Here is a 7,457-nt window from a genome sequence, read left to right on the forward strand (position 1 = left end):
CTGGATATAGAAATACTAACTATGTTTATTATTTCATTCTGTATTCTGGGTTGGCCCATCCACTCTGGGCGGCTTCCAAGAGAGATGGAAGCAGAACCAAACGTCCCACCTTGAAAACTTCCCTGCACAGGCAGCCCCAAAGCTGTCTTTGCTATTAAATTGTGGGGTGGAGATTGGTAGGGAGCAGAGATCCTGGAGATGGGGCAGGACAGGTCTTTCCCCCTTTTCTTTTGAAAGTTTAGCTTAATTTATTACATAGAGAGAGAGAGAGAGAGAAGTGAAAAACACAAGGACACAAAAACCACGGGAGGGGCCCTCTCCCACGAAATGAGGTTCAGACCAGGGAGAAGATTCCCAGCAATATAACGCAACAATCACGAAGGAGCCCCTTCCAGCAGGGGGCGTCTTTTTGAGGAATGCCAGAGGCACAGAGGACCCCTGCAGCCGGATCAGGCCAGTGGCTCCTCTGGGTCAGCATCCTGCCCCAAAGGGAAGGAGCCCCAGAGGAGCGCCAGACTGCCGCAACCCTCTCCCCAGCGAGAAGCTACCCTTCAGACCCAGAGCTCCTGGCCACAGACGGAGAAACGAGCCATGGGGGGGGGGTGGCCCCGATCCTCCGTTAATTTGCCTAATTGGTGGCCATCCCTGTCTCTTGTGGGAGCCAGTCCCATGGTTTGCACACGTCTGCCCTGTATCTTCCGGCATTCGGCCTTTTCAGATGTCGCCGGCAGGTTCTAGAGGTAAACCAGTCGCCCCTTGACTGCTCCCTGGCCGCCTCTCTCCCTGGAGGGCTTCTCTTGCTGGGGCGGCTCACTTCCACCATCCAAAGGCAGACACAGTTGAGGAAGGCGCCCCCCAGGAGAGGCTTTTGGCCTTGCAGGCAGTTGGACTAGATGACCCTTGGAGTCCCTTCCAGCTCCGTGATTCTAAAAGCAGGTCAAAAGCAGCACCTTGAATGGTGCCAAGGAGCCCTGGCTTCTGGCCACCATTGTTCCATGGAGGTGGCAGTGAAAGTGTGGGTCTTTGTGTTGGTTGCAAACCCCACCCCCAGGGACCTGGGCTTTCATTGCAGGGGGTTGGCCTGGATGACCCTTGGGAGTCCCTTACAACTCTCCGATTCCATGAGAACCCACCTCCTTCCCAAGGAATCGCTTCCACTGTCAGAAAGTTCTTCTTGCTGTTTATTTGGGGTCTCCTATGTCGCCCCTCTGCCACCTGTCTTTTTATGGCGGCCTAGGTATGGCTAGTGTGGGACGCGGGTGGCACTGTGGTTTAAACCACAGAGCCTAGGGCTTGCCGATCAGAAGGTTGGCGGTTCGAATCCCTGCAACGGGGCGAGTTCCCAGCTCCTACCAACCTAGCAGTTGCACATCAAAGTGCAAGTAGATAAATAGGTACCACTCCGGCGGGAAGGCAAACGGCATTTCCGTGCGCTGCTCTGGTTCGCCAGAAGCGGCTTAGTCCTGCTGGCCACATGACCCGGAAGCTGCACGCCGGCTCCTTCGGCCAATAAAGCGAGATGAGCGCCGCAACCCCAGAGTTGTCCGCAACTGGACCTAACGGTCAGGGGTCCCTTTACCTTTAGGTATGGCTGGACAGTACAGGAAAAGCCTGGAAAGACTTAATTCTTCCATGGTGGGGGGTTTATGGCGGGTGGAGAAATTCAGGGCCCTGCTGTTTCTTCAACCTCCCCGTTCTGAGCAGGAGCAGCATAGATGTCAAAAAAGGAGAAAGGTTTGTTTGGAAGTCTGCAGGAGGCGGAAGCTGCCCAGGGCATGAAGATTTATTTAAAATAAAATAAGATGAGGGTGCACTCAGTTCTGGTGCTAAAACTGGTTTTCTGTGTTTCAGCTAGACACCTTTCTGCATCGCGTGTTGCTTCTCTCACTGCCTGCTAGAACATCCAGTGCCATCAGCAGCAGAACCAAAGCAGTGAGAAGCAAATGCTGGGGGCGGGGAGGAACACCCAGTATATTAATGAAAGGGGGGAGCAAAAGGACAAAGAGTCAGTAGCTGTGGAATGGCCAGAGGCGCGTGGGGGGGGGGTCAGATATCCCAGAGGCCCACAAGGGGCAAGCCCATCCTGGGGGGGGGGGTGTCTTCATGGCAGGTCTCGCTTGGAGCAAATAAACACACTTCTAGTCGCATTGTCTGACAATCATTTATTGGTTTATAAAAATATTTATATGCCGCTTTATCCTAAAGTGGTTTACAGCAATGTAAGAACACAAAACCCAAACAAAAAATTGTAATGAGTGGAAAAAAGAGAGAAATTAAAAACCTCCACAGACCATGTATTCTTAGCTGCCTGCGTAGGCTTGGTTGAACAGTCTTTGGGAGGCGTTTTAAAAGTCAGCCCAGAAGGCGTCTGCTGAATCTCCAGTGGCAGGGAGTTCCATATGACTAGGCCAGTGACAAGAACATTTGCAGAGTCTCGCAAACCTGATGAGGAGAGCTTTGAACTAGATCTTGAGGGGGAAGGAGATGATATTGCAGAAGACAGAAGAACTCCTGGTACTGGGGATTTCTAGCCTCATTGATGCACAGGAAACTGAGGCGATGCTCCAGAAACCCGATAAAGGGCAAGAAACTACAGTGGTATCTCTGGACGCGAACGGGATCTGTTCCGGAGCCCCATTCGCAACCTGAAGCAAACGCAACCCGCGTCTGCGTGTTCATGGGTCACGATTTGCCGCTTCTGTGAATGTGCGTGACGTCATTTTGAGCGTCTGCACATGCATGAGCGGCAAAACCCGGAAGTAATGTGTTCCGTTACTTCTGGCTTGCCACGGAGCGCAACCTGAAAACGCTCAACCTGAAGCAACTTCAACCCGAGGTATGACTGTACAAGAAGGAAGCAGCTGGAGGGAGCGACTCGTGGTTTCAGTTCAGCAAGACAAATTGGCGCTTCCACTACAGGGTGGCAAATATCACTCAGAAGGCATTACTGAAACCTGCTGGAATGAATATTAATGGTTCGTTACACTTTCTCTGCTCGTAGATAATTGTGTGAAGGCACCTCAGTAACATGCTTTCAATGGTTTAGAAGAGTTTTTCCTCGGAAACAGTGAACAGTAACTGAAGTTATTCTTAGAGATGAATCACGCACAGACTCTGAAAGCAAACAGCTATAATAGCACGCTTTGAGTTAAAAGTCTCTCTTTCCAGCAACGGCGTCCATCAGCAGTCCCAGCAAAGCAGAATTTACAGGCAGCACTCATTGGGTAGACATTTGCCGTCTGCAAAAAATGAAACTGATAGTTCCTCTTTCTTATTGGCACTACCAGCCAGAGCCATGCATGCTTAGAGTGCCACTCCCATATGTAAATGAATTTTCTGGAACCTCCTCTGTTTCTGGCAGAATGATTCCCTAACAATGAGACTCATGACTGGAACGTGGAAACTGAGGGGTACAGCCTGTTTAAAAGGAACAGACCAAACTGGAAGGGAGTAGTACAGTGGTACCTCGGGTTAAGAACTTACCGTATTTTTCGATCTATAGGGCGCACCGGACCATAGGGCGCACCTAGGTTTTTTTGGGGGGGGAAATAAAGAAAAACATTTTTATTTCCCTCCCCCAGCCCCAAAGAGCAAAGAAGCCAAGACAGCGAGAGGGATCCATCCTGCTGGCTGTCTTGGCTTCCTCTTTAGCCACGCACAACCTCTCCAGCCGGGAGAGGCTGCGCGCGGCTTCGTTTTTAGCCGCGGGTCTGGGGCGGAGGAAGCCCGAGCTTCCCCAGCCCCCAGAACAGGTCTGGGAGCGGTGGCAAGTGCTGCGGATAGCTGCCCGAAGCCCGGGGAGCGCAGTGCTGCGCTCCCCGGGCTGCAGGCTGCTATCTGCAAGCCTTCGGAGCCCGGCGGGAACTCCCGCTACGCTCCGAAGGCTTGCGGATGTGTTCCTGAAGCCTGGAGAGCGAGAGGGGTCAGTGCACACCAACCCCTCTCACTCTCCGGGCTTCAGCGAAAGCCTGCATTTGCTCCATAGGACGCACACACATCTTCCCTTCATTTTTGGAGGGGGAAAGTGCGTCCTATAGAGTGAAAAATACGGTAATCCGTTCTGGAGCTCCATTCTTATCCTGAAACTGTTCTTAACCTGAGGTACCAGGAGCCTCCCGCTGCTGCCACCACACAATTTCTGTTCTCATCCTGAAGCAAAGTTCTTAACCCAAGGTACTATTTCTGGGTTAGCGGAGTCTGTTACCTGAAGCGTCTGTAACTTGAGGTACCACTGTGTACACTTGTGAAGAAATCCATGACCGGGAGCATGGAAAGCAGATTGAGAGTATAGGGATAAAAATGGTAGGAGAAACAGCAGTGGCTTCACGGTGGGTGTCTGTTATAGATTGCCAAGCCAGACTGAAGACTTGGATGACGCCTTCCTAGAGCAGATTCCCAAACATTCAAAAGGAGGGATACAGAACTCGTGGGAGACTTCAACTTCCCTCATATTTGTTGGATCTCAAGCTCTGCCAATGAAAGAGCTTTTAAGCAGAGATGGTGTTTTAAGCACAGTTTCCAAGGTAGTTCCTTTCCACTGTCTCTTACCATCAGAATGTTTTCCCTGTTGTTTAGTCAGAATCTCATTTCCATTAGATCAACTTGGGCTGGTGGCCTAGATGTGCTACTAGATCCTTTTCCGCCTCCAGTCTGTAGGGACCTCACCTGTTCTCCAAGAATTCTCAAAGATCACAGACAAAGGCTCTGAGATTACCGTATTTTTCGCTCTATAGGACGCACTTTTTCCCCTTCAAAAATGAAGGGGAAATGTGTGTGCGTCCTATGGAGCGAAGACGCCATAGCCCCGTGACCCTCGCCCGGCTGAAGAGGTGGCATGCGGCTATGGCAGAAGCCTCTCTGCTGCGCCTTTCCGCTGCTCCCTGACCTGCTCTTTGGGGCTGGTGGTGGGCTTCCCCCCCCCCCCAGCCCCAAAGAGCAGGTCGAAAGGAACCTGAAGCCCGGAGAGCGAGAGGGGTCAGTGCACACCGACCCCTCTCGCTCTCCAGGCTTCCAAGGTAGCCGCCTGAACGCACCTTAAACGGCACCTTGTTTTAGAGCAGGAAAACAAGAGGGGGAAAGTTCTCCCCCTCTCTGTGCAGCGCCTCCTGCCGCTTCACTGAAGGGGCGCTGGGCAGATAGGGGGAGAATTTTTTTTCCTTGTTCTCCCCCCTCTAAAACAAAGTGCGTCCTATTGTCCGGTGCGTCCTATGGTGCGAAACATACGGTACATCCTCAAGCTCCTTTAGTAGCCTTGGATGCAGCCCATCAGGCCCTGGAGATCTGAATTCATTTCTTGTTACCTCATTTTCTAACTTGGGCTGCAGTTCCCTCCTTACATCATTTATTTGATTATCACCAGGTTGGGCATCACTTTCCTTTTGGATGAAGACAATAGGTGTTGAAGAGTTCTGCCTTCTCTTGGTCACCCAATAGCATACCCCCTTCTTCTCCTACCAGTTACAGATAGGTAGCCGTGTTGGTCTGCCATAGTCAAAATAAAAAAATTCCTTCCTGTAGCACCTTAAAGACAAACTAAGTTAGTTCTTGGTATGAGCTTTCGTGTGCATGCACACTTCTTCAGATACACTGAAACAGAAGTTGCCAGATCCTTCTATATAGTGAGAAGGTGGGGAGGGGTGTTACTCAGAAGGGTGGTGGGAATGGGAGATTGGCAGATAGCTGAGATGAGCCTGTTGACGACTCTTAACAACTGTAATAGGTCTTACAGGAAAAGGCAAGGGGTGAGAAGGTGAGAAATGGCTTATCATGTATAATGAGATAAGAATCCAATGTCTTTGTTCAGACCAGGTGTCTCCATTGTTTTAAGTTTGGTAATGAGTTGCAATTCAGCAGCTGCATACACCCGGCACATACACCCGGACAACACCATTACTGGCCCCAACAACATCACACATACCATCTCGGGACTATTTAATTGCTCATCGTCTAACATTGTGTATGCCATCAAATGCCAACAGTGTCCTTCAGCTCTCTATATTGGACAAACAGGCCAAACCTTACGCCAAAGAATAAACGGACATAAATCTGACATCAAGAATCACAAAACAGAGAAACCAGTAGGAGAACACTTCAATCTCCCAGGACATTCTATACAAGATCTCAAAGTAGCTGTTTTACTACAAAGGAATTTCAGAAATAGACTGGAAAGAGAAGCTGCTGAATTGCAACTGAATTGCAATTTTTTTTATTTTGACTTCTCCTACCACTTCCTTGCTCTTCCTTTTACTTTGGACATAGTAAAAGAAACCTTTCCTATAATTTTTAACCTCTTTTGCAAGCCTGAGCTCATTCTGAGCTTTAGCCAACCTGACCTTCACCCTGCAACTGCTGGCTACTCATGTCTACTCCTCCTTTGTGATTTCCCCTTCCTTCCATTTCTTACACATTCCCTTCTTAACTCTCAGCTCATCTGTAAGCTCCTTATGCAGCCACATCGGTTTCCTTAGATGCCTCCCACTTTTCTTTCTTGTTGATATTGTCTGCATTTGGGCCTTCAATATTTCACCTTAAATAAATCCCCATCCTTTTTGGACTCCCTTCTTTCTGAGTATTTCTGACCATGGGAACATCCCCAGTAACTCTTTCAGTTTTTTTAAAGTCCAGGGTCAATGTCCAATTTGTGGAATATAATCCACTGGGAGCAGCCATGTACAATATTCCTTGTTTTGCTAGAGTGGGCATGCAAGGGAATGTTTGGTCCAGCCAGTTGAAACTTCCTGTTCCTCCTGGCCTGGAGCAGCCTTCCTCGCATGTGACCCTTCCAGACCTGGTAAAAGGCCAAGTCATGCTGCTACCTTCTACTTCTCTCCTTTTTGACCTCCCTGCATCACCTGGACTGGACTGCTAGCTGCCACAGCAGTCCCCAGGTCATCTTCCATATGGGGTAAACCTGTTTGTACATTTGTAACTTTAAGCTTTAAGCTTGCCTTCAGGGATCACACTGTGCTTTGCCTGCTCGTAAGTAAAACTACTTTTTGTTACAGGTAGGTAGCCGTGTCGGCCTGCCGTAGTTGAAACAAGATAAAAAAATTCCTTCCAGTAGCACCTTAGAGACCAGCCAAGTTTGCTATTGGTATGAGCTTTCGTGTGCATGCACACTTCTTCAGCTACACTGCAACAGAAGTCACCAGACCCTTCTATATAGTGAGAAGGTGGGGAGGGGTATTACTCAGAAGGGTGGTGGGAATGGGTGATTGGCTGATAGGTGTGGTAAACCTGTTGATGACTGTTAACCTCTGACATTGAGATATTGGATTCTTATCTCATTATACATGATAAAGCTATTTTTAGCCATCTCATCCCTTGCTTTATCCTGTAAGACCAATTGCAGTCGTTAACAGCTCATACCAATAACAAACTTAGTTGGTCTCTAAGGTGCTACTAGACGGATATTTTTTTTTACTTTTTGTTACTTATGAACAAGACTGTGGTGTCTT

This window comes from Podarcis bocagei (genome assembly GCF_964188305.1).
Source record: "Podarcis bocagei genome assembly, chromosome: W".
Lineage (NCBI taxonomy): Eukaryota > Metazoa > Chordata > Lepidosauria > Squamata > Lacertidae > Podarcis > Podarcis bocagei.